This window comes from Ranitomeya imitator, chromosome 5 (genome assembly GCF_032444005.1).
Source record: "Ranitomeya imitator isolate aRanImi1 chromosome 5, aRanImi1.pri, whole genome shotgun sequence".
Classification (NCBI taxonomy): Eukaryota; Metazoa; Chordata; class Amphibia; order Anura; family Dendrobatidae; genus Ranitomeya; species Ranitomeya imitator.
In genome coordinates, this window is record NC_091286.1 from 173,821,381 (window position 1) to 173,834,824 (window position 13,444).

The 13,444-nt window shown below is 46.1% G+C and overlaps 1 long non-coding RNA gene across 1 annotated transcript in view; it reads right to left on the bottom strand.

The window, feature by feature from the left end:
• LOC138681651 (uncharacterized) overlaps window positions 1–9,832 on the bottom strand; it is a 242,972-nt gene extending 233,140 nt beyond the window's left edge. The window contains exon 1 of the long non-coding RNA XR_011321950.1: window positions 9,688–9,832. This is a non-coding gene — a long non-coding RNA (uncharacterized lncRNA). The remainder of the gene's footprint in view (window positions 1–9,687) is intronic.
• Between the last annotated feature and the right edge of the window lie 3,612 nt (window positions 9,833–13,444).

Sequence of the window (13,444 nt, forward strand, 5' to 3'; positions counted from 1 at the left end):
CTGCGGGACGGTGCTTACCCTGCTATTGGTGCGCCTGTAATCCCGATGTGACGGCTCGCAATGCTGCAGGAGGATGTATCCAATCAGCGTAGGAATATGCGGGGGAAAAAAGGAAGAAGAAACCCGATCCGGAGTCTGCTGCTTGCTGTTGCGGAGTGTGCGGGGAGAAGGGAGCAGGAGGGTATGTGGCAGCTGACGCGATACCTAGGGAGCCCCGGCCGAAGGCGTCCCTGGTAACTGCGGAGAAAAGATGGCTGCCGGCGCCTGCTCCCCTGCTGCTCGCAGGGCCCTGATGAAGAAACCTTGCTTTCGAAATGCGTTGGTTTAGTCATTCCTTTTTGGCCCTAACGCCGCTCCGTACCTCTTGTGACGTCACAGTTCAGGCACTCGCGAGCAGGCGCCGGCAGCCATCTTTTCTCTGCGGTTACCAGGGACACCTTCGGCCGGGGCTCCCTAGGTATCACGTCAGCTGCCACATACCCTCCTGCTCCCTTCTCCCCGCACACTCCGCAACAGCAAGCAGCGGATTCCGGATTGGGTTTCTTCTTTCTTTTTTCCCCCGCATATTCCTACGCTGATTGGATACATCCTCCTGCAGCATTGCGAGCCGTCACATCGGGATTACAGGTGCACTAATAGCAGGGTAAGCACCGTCCCGAAGCACAGTGTCTATGTTATATATATATATATATATATATATATATATATACGCACTTTTCAGGCATTCTGCTAAGGCTTTATCTACTCCCTGCTAAGGGTATATACTTATATTTTCATTTTTTGCACTTGTAGGACTCAGTTACCAGCTATACGCCGTCCAGCATCACCTAGCATTTAACCCCTAAGCGCGGCATCACCGTTTTTGTGGTAATTCTTTACATTTTGATTATGAAATGTGGCCTTGGGCCTGCACCTGCGTATTAGCCCAAATGAGTTAGATTAGGAAATGTGGCTTCCAGCCCACACCACAATGTTAGCAGAAATGATTTAGATGAGGAAATATATCTGGTACCTGCACACCAATATTAGCCCAAATGATTTTGATAAGGAAATGTTTCCTGGTGCCTGCACAGCAATATTAATCTAAACAATTTTGATTATGAAATGTGTCCTGATGCCTGTACCCCAATATTATCCCAAACGATTTAGATTAGGAAATGTGTCCTGATGCCTGCACACCAATATTAGCCCAAAAGATATTGATTAGGAAATGTGGCTTGGTGCCTGCATTCCTATATTATCCAAAACTGTTTTGATTGGGAAATGTGGCCTCCTGCCTACACAGCAATATTAGCCCAAACTATTTTGATTATGAAATGTGGACTGGTGCCTGCACCAGAGGATTAGATCTCATGATTTTGATTATGAAATGAAGCTTACTGCCTGCACCAGAGAATTAACCTAATGATTTTTATTATGAAATTAAGCATGGTTCCTGCACCAGGGAATTAGCCCAAATAATTTGATTATGAAATGTGGCCTGGTGCCTGCACCCAAACGTTAATATTAGCCTAAATGATTTTGATTAGGAAATATGGACTGGTGCCTGCACACGTATGTTAGCCAAAATGATTTTAATTAGGAAACGTGGCCTGCTGCCTGCACACCAATATTAGCCAAGACATTTTTGATTAGGAAATGTGGACTCCTGCCTGCACCTCAATATTAGCCCTAATGATTTTAATTAGAAAATGTTGACTCCTGTCTGCACACCAATATTAACTCAAATGATTTTGAAAAGGAAATTTGGCCTGGTGCATGCACACCAAAAGCTGAAACAATTTTGATTAGAAAATGTGGTCTGGTGCCTGCACAACATTAGCCCAAACAATTTTGAATAGGATATGTCCGTTTTTAAATTGGAGAGTGGCATGTGACTTCGCCAGCCAATGAAAGAAGCCCTTGTGTCGGTATGTCATGGATGGTTTCTGCACCCCGATTTGTTGGTGGGAAATACACATATTAAGTTAATTTAAGGGAAAAAAAAAAAACACTCCACTGCTTGCCTGACCTCCACCCACCCCCTCCCCTCAGAAAACACATACCCACACTCATTATACAGCACCACTATCCTAACCAAAGTCTTAACCAAAGCATTATTGGAAACGTGATAATTTAACGAATTTTGCAGACTTTGAGGGAAAATGCTTGGGAATCTGAGCACGAATCCAAATTTGAGATTGGTGAACATTTTCTGAACATATTCACTTAACTTGTAGGTTCACAGGTGAGAGCCACAGATTAGTCTAGTCTGTTAGACCTTTCAATAACTCCACGGCGATGTGCGATTTGTCACCTGAGCACATTAGCTTCAGCAAAGGTTGTTGCCGCTTGGCTAAGGCTATGCTGCAGTGCTTCCAGTTTGCGATTGATATTGATGTTTCTGAGATGGAGGGTGAGGAGATGCAGAAATTGCTATAGAAGGTGGGAGTAACCCAGATTGAACCAGGGCCTCAGTGTCAGTATCACCTGTTCCATCCCATGGTCTGACTGGGTCCCGACTTCTACAATGTTCACTCAATGTGCAGTCATGGAAATGTAGCATCCCTGGCCACAAGTACTTGTCCAAGTGTATGTGGTGGACCCTCCCAGAGCGCACGGCTGGTGTTATGGGACATGTGCTTGGGAAGTTGGGGAGGGCACACCGGGAGAAATAGTGGTGACTCGGGACTGAGTACCGAGGGATGGTCACCACAATGAGGTTGAGGAAAGCCTGCAACTCCACAAGCCTAAAAGCCAACATTTACAGGGGCAAGCAATCTGGAAATGTAACCGTTTAGTATTGTGACCTGTGGGTGGGTGGCTGCATATTTACGTCTGCGTTCCAAGGACTGGGGTAGGGACAACTGAACACTGTGTTGGGACAAGGATGTGGACATGGTTGCTGATGGTGGTTGTAAGTGTGCAATGACATGTGCAGGGTGGGTGGCATCTTCGCCAACATCATGGACATGGGATTGGCGTGCACGTAGAACAGAGGAAGAGGCAGGTGTGTCACCCACAGAGACTGTTTCTGTACCCTGGTGTTTGTCCAGATAGTCTGATCAGGGGCGTAGCTAGGGTTTTGGTTCGGGGGGGGGGGGGGGGCGAAGCTTCTCTGAGTGGGCCCCTAATCAGGTAATCTTGATTACAACTCGATGACGCACCCTAATAGTGGAGGAGAACCTCAGCAGATGATAGATGTTACTGAAAATAATCTCTATATAACGAGCAATATTGATATTACCGCCATATGGTCAGTGGTAGATACCAGTCCTACAGAACATATAAGAGATCACAGCACAGTTACAGATGGTGACTTACCGCTGATGTTTTTTATGATGGAATCATTCATTTTTCCTGTATTTTCCATCTGGCCCAGACAGTCATGACAACTTCTTCCAGCCACGACTTGGTTGCAAAGAATACAACAAAGACACGTTTCACTTATCACATTCCAGCTGTCACCATCTATTCCCAACCTGCACAACCTCCTCATCCTGCTGATACCCCAATACTGAGCCGCTGCTGCCGTATGTGACCCTAATACTGCACCAACTGTGTGGTTCTCTGTGCCTTCTAAATTCTAAAGTAACCCTCTATAATATAGTAATGCCAGGTGCAAGTGCCCTAGAAAACAGTGCACATTGTCATGATTCCAATGGCAGGGAATCACAAAAGGACAAGCACCAACGAGCTCTAGGGTGATGGAACCTGAGCTGACCGCGACCCTAAACCCGAACACACAAATAACAATAGCCGGGGAACGTGCCTACGTTGATCCTAGACGTCTCGCACCAGCCGAAGATCTAACTTCCCCTATTAGAAGAAACACAGACCTCTCTTGCCTCCAGAGAAATACCCCACAGAAATAGCAGCCCCCCACATATAATGACGGTGAAATGAGAGGAAGGCACATACACAGTATGAAAACAGATTCAGCAAAATGAGGCCCGCTAAAACTAGATAGCAGAGGATACAAAAGTAAACTGCGCGGTCAGCAAAAAACCCTTCAAAAAAACCATTCTGCAATTACTTGAACTCATGTTCCAACTCATGGAACATGAGGAGCAATTACAGCCCACTAGAGCAACCAGCAGCAAAGAAACAATTATATGCAAGCTGGACAAGACAAAAATAAAGCAAAACGTGGAACAAGAAAATCAAAAACTTAGCTTGTCCTGAAGATTACTGAAGCCAGAAGCTGAGGTAACAAAACACTCTGATAACCTTGATAGCCGGCGGGGAAATGACAAGAAAGCCCGGTTAAATAGGAAACTCCCAAATCCTAATAGAACAGGTGGACACCAGAGACAGCAGAACACAAATCACCCAGTACCATCAGTAACCACCAGAGGGAGCCCAAAAACAGAACTCACAACAGTACCCCCCCCTTGAGGAGGGGTCACCGAACCCTCACGAGAACCACCAGGGCGACCAGGATGAGCCCTATGAAAAGCGCGGACCAAATCATCAGCATGAACATCAGAGGCAACCACCCAAGAATTATCCTCCTGACCATAACCCTTCCACTTGACCAAATATTGGAGTTTCCGTCTGGAAACACGAGAATCCAAGATCTTCTCTACAACATACTCCAATTCTCCCTCCACCAGCACCGGAGCAGGAGGCTCAAGCGAAGGAGCAACAGGTACCTCATACCTCCGCAACAACGACCGATGGAACACATTATGAATAGCAAACGATGCCGGGAGATCCAAACGAAACGGCACAGGGTTAAGAATTTCCAAGATCCTATAAGGACCGATGAACCGAGGCTTGAACTTAGGAGAAGAGACCTTCATAGGAACAAAACGAGAAGACAACCACACCAAGTCCCCTACACGAAGTCGAGGACCCACGCGGTGACGGCGATTAGCAAACTGCTGAGCCTTCTCCTGGGACAACTTCAAATTGTCCACCACATGACTCCAAATCCGATGCAACCCATCCACCACCATGTCCACTCCAGGACAATCAGAAGGCTCCACCTGACCAGAGGAAAAACGAGGATGAAACCCCGAATTACAAAAGAAAGGAGAAACCAAGGTAGCAGAACTAGCCCGATTATTAAGGGCAAACTCGGCCAGCGGCAAAAAGGTAACCCAGTCATCCTGATCAGCAGAAACAAAACACCTCAAATAAGTTTCCAAGGTCTGATTAGTTCGCTCCGTCTGGCCATTCGTCTGAGGATGGAATGCAGACGAAAAGGACAAATCAATGCCCATCTTAGCACAGAAATTGTTTTCCAGTCAAGGACTGGATTATGAGTTTGTAACCATGGCAGACCAAGTACTAGAACATCATGTAAATTATACAATACCAGGAAGCGAATCACCTCCTGATGAACGGGAGTCATACGCATGGTCACTTGTGTCCAGTACTGAGGTTTATTCATAGCTAAAGGTGTAGAGTCAATTCCCTTCAAAGGAATAGGGACTTCCAGAGGCTCAAGACTAAACCCACATCGCTTGGCAAATGACCAATCCATAAGACTCAGGGCAGCGCCTGAATCTACATAGGCATCGACGGAAATGGATGATAATGAGCAAATCAGAGTCACAGACAGAATGAACTTAGACTGTAACGTACTAATGGCAACAGACTTATCAACCTTTTTTGTGCGTTTAGAGCATGCTGATATAACATGAGCTGAATCACCACAATAAAAGCATAACCCATTTTTCCGCCTATAGTTTTGCCGTTCACTTCTAGACTGAACTCTATCACATTGCATTGTCTCAAGTGCCTGTTCAGAAGACACCGCCAAATGGTGCACAGGTTTGCGCTCCCGTAAACGCCGATCAATCTGAATAGCCATAGTCATAGACTCATTCAGACCCGTAGGCGCAGGGAACCCCACCATAACATCTTTAATGGCCTCAGAAAGGCCATCTCTGAACTTTGCAGCCAGGGCGCACTCATTCCACTGAGTAAGCACTGACCATTTCCGAAATTTTTGACAATATATTTCTGCTTCATCTTGCCCCTGAGAGAGAGCTAATAAAGCTTTTTCAGCCTGAATCTCCTGGTTAGGTTCCTCATAGAGCAAACCCAATGCCAGAAAAAACGCATCCACATTAAGCAACGCAGGATCCCCTGGTGCCAATGCAAATGCCCAATTTTGAGGGTCACCCCGCAGGAAAGATATAATAATCTTAACCTGCTGAGCAGGGTCTCCAGAAGAGCGAGATTTCAAAGAAAGGAACAGCTTGCAATTGTTCCTAAAATTCAGAAAACTAGATCTATCTCCAGCAAAGAACTCTGGAATAGGAATTCTAGGTTCAGACATAGGAGCATGTATAACAAAATCTTGTATATTTTGAACCTTAGCAGCAAGATTATTCAAGCTGGAAGCTAAACTCTGGACGTCCATGATAAACGGCTAAGGTCAGAGCCATTCAAGGATTAAGAGGAGGAAAAAAAAAAAAAATCAGCCAGGCTGCCATTAAGGCTAGGCAGCAACCTCAGAGGAGAAAAAAAAAAAAAAAAAAAAAAACTTCCTCAGACTACTTTTCCTCCTACTTCAGCCCAAACATTTTGGTCCGGCTATACTGTCATGATTCCAATGGCAGGGAATCACAAAAGGACAAGCACCAACGAGCTCTAGGGTGATGGAACCTGAGCTGACCGCGACCCTAAACCCGATCACACAAATAACAATAGCCGGGGAATGTGCCTACGTTGATCCTAGACGTCTCGCACCAGCCGAAGATCTAACTTCCCCTATTAGAAGAAACACAGACCTCTCTTGCCTCCAGAGAAATACCCCACAGAAATAGCAGCCCCCCACATATAATGACGGTGAAATGAGAGGAAGGCACATACACAGTATGAAAACAGATTCAGCAAAATGAGGCCCGCTAAAACTAGATAGCAGAGGATACAAAAGTAAACTGTGCGGTCAGCAAAAAACCCTTCAAAAAAACCATTCTGCAATTACTTGAACTCATGTTCCAACTCATGGAACATGAGGAGCAATTACAGCCCACTAGAGCAACCAGCAGCAAAGAAACAATTATATGCAAGCTGGACAAGACAAAAATAAAGCAAAACGTGGAACAAGAAAATCAAAAACTTAGCTTGTCCTGAAGATTACTGAAGCCAGAAGCTGAGGTAACAAAACACTCTGATAACCTTGATAGCCGGCGGGGAAATGACAAGAAAGCCCGGTTAAATAGGAAACTCCCAAATCCTAATAGAACAGGTGGACACCAGCGACAGCAGAACACAAATCACCCAGTACCATCAGTAACCACCAGAGGGAGCCCAAAAACAGAACTCACAACAGCACATATTTTGCCCCCTAGAATGTAATATTGCCCTGTGTGCCCCTTTAATTGTCACAGTAACCCGAGTTCCCTTATAACAATAAGTGCCAACTTTATATTTAATGAAGTCCTGAGTCTCCCTCCTGTACAGCTCCCTTATACACAGCATGATGCTCTCTTATACACAGTATATTGAGCCTTTAGTAGCCTCCAAACTGTTTGATGGCTCCAACACTGTATGATGGCCCTTTCACTGTAATACCCACACTGTATGATGGCCCCCTCACTGTAATCTCCACACTGTATGATGCCCCTCTAGATAGCCTCCATATAGTATAATGCACCAGATAGTCCTCAATATAGTATATGCACCAGATAGTCCTCAATATAGTATAATGCACCAGATAGCCCTCAATATAGTATAATGCACTCCCCATAGGCCTACTCTATATTGTATAATGCACCTGTAAGGAGGTTGCTTTCCGTGCTCCTTGCCTGGAACCACTTAGTCAGACAGCTGGGTTGTTGGGGGGGGGAAGACTTTCTGCCCTGGACAGAGGGACGAGGTGACTGCTGAGAAGAGAGAGGGGTGTGGTCAGAAAAAGAGCAGGAGAGCAGAGAGAGGGCAGCGCGCCAAAGAGAGGGCAGGCTGCAGCGCCGTGCTCCCCTAAAGCTAGTGCTCCCCATGAGGGCACTGAGGCTGAGATACCCACCATAGTGAGGCTGGATGGGAGAGTGTGGACTTGGCAGCCTCCGTAATCCAAAAAGATGCATCTCCTGACAGTGACCTGAGCGCGCAGCCCCGGTGACCGCAGTGACAAGCCAGAAACCCTGAGTGTGACAAGTAAACTGCTCAGTGTGTGTGTGTAGCATTGCAACTGCAGAAAGCCTGCCAGCCTGATATACAGAGACTCGCAGCAGAGTGGCTGAGTTAGGCTACTTTCACACTAGTGTTTTTTTCAATACGTCACAATGCGTCGTTTAGGGGAAAAAACGCATCCTGCAAAGTTGTCTGCAGGATGCGTTTTTGCCCCATAGACTAACATTAGCGACGCATTGCGACGCATTGACACACGTTGCAACCATCGTGCGATGGTTGTGCTGTGTTGTGGCGGACCGCCGGGAGCAAAAAACGTTACATGTAATGTTTTTTGCTTCCGACGGTCCGCCATTTCCGGCCGCGCATGCGTGGCCGGAACTCCTCCCCCACCTCACAATGGGGCAGCGGATGCACTGGAAAAATGCATCCGCTGTCCCCGGCGCATTCACTGCTAGCGTCGGTACCTCGGCCCGACGCACTGCGACGGGCCGAGTATGACGCTAGTGTGAAAGTAGCCTTATTTCCTGCTTTCAGCTTCACTGGAAGAAAAGGCTTAACCCCGGAGTCTCCAGTTCCTAGGAGACAGAGAAGAGACTTCAGGATCTTCAAGCACTGCTGGTGACTGTATCCACGTTGGAATAAGGACCCTCAAGTCAGGACCTCCCTGGATTGATAAGTTACCAGAACATTCATTAACCGTTTGCGATTTCGCTTAGCTGTTTACTGTTTGCTTTATCTCTATTAACCCCGTTTACTCCCTGCGAGGAGAATCTTACTCCTGTTAATAAATTCCCTCAACAGTTGGTCTGTCTGTTCTGTGGTGACATACTCAACCCTGCTCTCTATTACACCCCCCATAGGCAGACTCTATAGCACAAGGCTGTAGTATAAGACAGACCACCCATAGGCAGACCCTGTAGTATTAGACAGACCCCCCATAGGCAGACCCTGTAGTTTAAGACAGACCCCACCATAGGCAGACCCCCATAGGCAGATCCTGTAGTATTAGGCAGACCCCCGCACAGGCAGATCATGTAGTATAAGGCAGTCCCCCAGAGGCAGATCCTGTAGTATAAGGCAGAACCCCTATAGGCAGACCCTGTAGTATAAGACAGACCCCCCATAGGCAGACCTTAGAAACAAAAACTCAGGTCCAGAGACCATACTCATAGATTGGTCCTGTCAATATTGACAGAACTCTTTGGAATTGTACCCTGAGATACTTCCTATTACATAGCCAACCACAAGAAAAAATGAAGTATAACACCTCACATTAATCTATAAAAATCATCTGTTTATTTCAAGTACTAAAACGAACAAAGTATAATACAACACTATAGTAATGGAATCATACAGAGATATTCGAATATTAGGACAAGGTGCACCAAAAGTACTCAATATCACATTTATGGAGGGGAGGAGGACGTGAGTTCTGACAGAAGTAGTGAGTCCCTGTATTTACTCATTATAATAACCTAAAGTGCCAGTGCTCAATACTAATTAGGGCATTACAAGGACCTAATACTGCAGAAATATGTCAGGGAGGTGTCCCACAGTCTAGTGACCCACAATCTCGTATATGCAGCAAGAATTATTATCCTCATGATAAGATCTTACCCTTCTCCATTAATGCTGGCACACGCCCCTACGTGCGTTACGCCCACGGCTTCCTCGGGGGGCCCGTATGGTGTATCTATCCCCAACATCCTGTCTTTATAGTCCACGGCGTTGCCAATCAGCGGCGCATGTCTGTGACGTCGGGCGCCGCATGCCGCATCACTCCGAGCACCAACATGGCGGTGCGGGTCACCGGGAATTCCTGGATGACGTCACTGACCCGCAAACGTCAATATGAGGCACCGGAAGTGATGCCGCGGCCATTGCCCGTGTCCGAGACATGCGCACTAGCAGCGCAATGACCTCCAGCATCTCTGGTAGCTGCGCTATAATCCGCAGGGACATAAAGTCCACGGATATGTCACATGATCCATAACCCAATCCACTAATCACCTCATGTGCTATTAAACAGATGGTTTAGCAATAACAATGTATAATACAAATACCACCTATAGAAATATAGAAATATAGATATAAAAAGAGTACAACATATGTGCCCATTATTCAGTGATATACTAAAAAATAATTATTAACACTAATTTGATTATATTCATAATATAAATTTGATAATGTGTCTATATTAAATCTACGAAACCATAGTTACAATGTATACTATATATGTATAAATAAATATAATTAATCATGATACAAAGAATATATAAAATAAAATAATATTAAGTGACATAGTGCAAAATTTGAAGATTAGGTCCCATCCATCAGTGCTGCTCCAGGTAATAAAATTCGATGGTCCACATCCAGGTTGAATTCATTCAGAGGACTATATACATATATCAAAAGTTCTTATAGAAATTATATCACTAAATAAATACAAAAAGACAAGAAAAAAGGATTAAAATCAGAAATAAAAAATAATAAAAATGTGAAATAGAGAACAGTGATTGTCCATCCAGAGATGACAGAGAACTACAAAAATGACGAAAAAAATTCAATTGCTCATTAAGTCCCAGAGGGACCATTGTGAATAAATTCACTATCCAACGAAACTCTTTTTGTTTTAGAATTCGTAGAGCATCTCCGCCTCTAATCCCCATATGAACACAATCAATTCCCTAGACTTTCAATTCTTTTGAGTTACATTTATGTTTGAGTTTGAAGTGTCTGGGGATTGTTTTTAGGGACTCCACGTCGTCCACATCACGACCTTGTAGTATTAGGCAGACCCCCACATAGGCAGATTCTGTAGTTTAAGGCAGACTCCCCATAGGCAGATCCTGTAGTGTAAGGCAGCACCCCTATAGGCACACCCTGTAGTATTAGGCAGACCCCATAGGTAGACCCTGAAGTATAAGGCAGACCCCCCTATAGGCCAACCCCAAATAGGCAGATCCTGTAGTATAAGACAGACCTCCCATAGGCAGACCCTGTAGTATAAGACAGACCCCCCTATAGGCAGACCCCCCATAGGCAGATCCTGTAGTATAAGACAGACCCCCGCATAGGCAGACCCTGTAGTATTAGGCAGACCCACACATAGGCAGATCCTGTAGTATAAGGCAGACCCCCATAGGCAGATCCTGTAGTATAAGGCAGCACCCCTATAGGCAGACCCGGTAGTATAAGACAGACCCCCCATAGGCAGACCCTGTAGTATTAGGCAGACCCCCCATAGGCAGATCCTGTAGTATAAGACAGACCCCCATAGGCAGACTCAGCAGTGTTAGGCAGCACCCCATAAAAAAATACTCATCTCTCTTCTTCCTGGTTCCTGCGCTGCTCTGAGCGCCAACTTATCTCCTGACAGCGGGCGCCGGGCAGTGACATCATCGTGCCCACTGTCAGCATTGCTGACATCAGAGAGGGGGATGATGGGGGAAGGAGCGCAGCACAGCACTTCCTCATCATTGCGGTTAGCTGTATCGGCTAAATGCCAGTACAGCTGACCTTGCGACGACAGGCTGGGGCCCACTGCTGGCACCAGGGCCCCCCGCCTGCTCAGGGGCCCCATAGCGGCCGGTTGCAGAGCAGGGAGGTTGATTCTCCCTGCTCTTCCGCAGATGGTAACTGTATCGGCGTGCTGCACGCGCCGATACAGTTACAGTACCGTAGCTCCGGTTGGGCCCCCTCTGAGCACCGAGCCCAAGGCGCCTGCACCCTCTGCCCCCCCGGTAGCTACGCTAATGAGTCTGATGCTTTGCTTGCATATTCCTGAGCATACTGGTGGTAATCAGGCTGGTAGTTGTGCTGCAGCAGCTGGCAAGGCGGATGTTGCAAATGGCATTTTTTGGGTAACCTGGACAGTCTTTATAAAAGCACCTCGGGAACACCTACCCTTGGCTTGGAAACTTCACCTGTGTTGATGGTCCAGAGAACAGTTGTCTGTCTTGTGTCTCTAGCCACCCCACTGCCTCTTCCTGCCTGTTGTACTTTTGTAGTGCTGCAGATCCCTCCGCCTGTGCGCTGCTGTCCTCGCTCTGCATGTCACCTTTCCAGGTTGGGTCCACCATTTCACCATTTCATCTTCACATCCTGGTCCTCCTCCTGACTTGCTGACACCACTTGTTGGCAATTGTGTCTTATCTTCATCCACCTCTTGCAACAGTAATTGCATTTTCCCACCATCGCCTTCTTGTGAACGTGGCTGCTCAAATATTTGGGTATCACTACATGAGATCTCCTCATGTCCCACTTGAAACAAGCAGGGCGAGAGAACAGAATCTATAAAAGGAAATGTGAACAGCTCTTTGGAGAGTCCAAGTGTGGCATAACTTGTGTCCATGCACTCAGCATGCAGGGAGGAAGGAGTATCAGGGTGAGGATTATGTGGTCCAGAATCACAGCTACTGAGACCATGTAGAAGACAGGGTGGTGTTGGAACAGTGACTGGAAGCATTATCTGCTATCCATCCAACAAACTTTTCACACTTGTCTGGCTTCAAGAATGGTGTTCCGTGTTCCTCTACAAAGTAGGACAGGAAGCTAGATCGACGTGATGCGTGTTTTTTGTTCTCCCATGGCAGGCACAGTATCACCTTGTCCAATGCCTTGGCTCCTGCACTCACCATCAGCATCATATCCACTTCCCTGTCCCTTGTACATTTTAAATTACATATGATATATCCCTGTTAAGAAAACGTTGCAGTATTACTATCGCAGGAACATTTGCCCATCTCATATAAACTGCTTACGCTGCAGTATCAATATAGCAATGCTATTTCTAACCAAAAATGTCTGGCTTTTTCGTTTTGATGTACAAGTGGAGCAATATAAATGCTGTATAAAATTTCACTGCTGAAAATAATTTGCAGTATTACTATAGCAGGAAAATTAGCCCACCACAAATGGACTTCTTACACTGCACTACCAATATAGCGATGCTATTTCTAACCAAACATAGTTACATAGTTATTTATTATTATTATTATTATTATACATTTTTATAGCGCCATTTATTCCATGGCGCTTTACATGTGAACACGGGGCAAATATAGACAAATACATTAAACATGAGCAGATAACAAGGCACACGAGTACATAAGGAGGGAGGACCCTGCCCGCGAGGGCTCACAGTCTGCAGGGGGTGGGTGAGGATACACTAGGAGAGGGAAGAGCTGGCTGTGCGGCTGTTCAGTAGGTTGAGGATCACTGCAGGCTGTAGGCTTGTCGGAAGAGATGAGTCTTCAGGTTCTTTTTGAAGGTTTCTATGGTAGGCGCAAGTCTGATGTGTTGGGGTAGAGAGTTCCAGAGTATGGGGGAAGCACGGGAGAAGTCTTGGATGCGGTTATGGGAAGAAGAGATG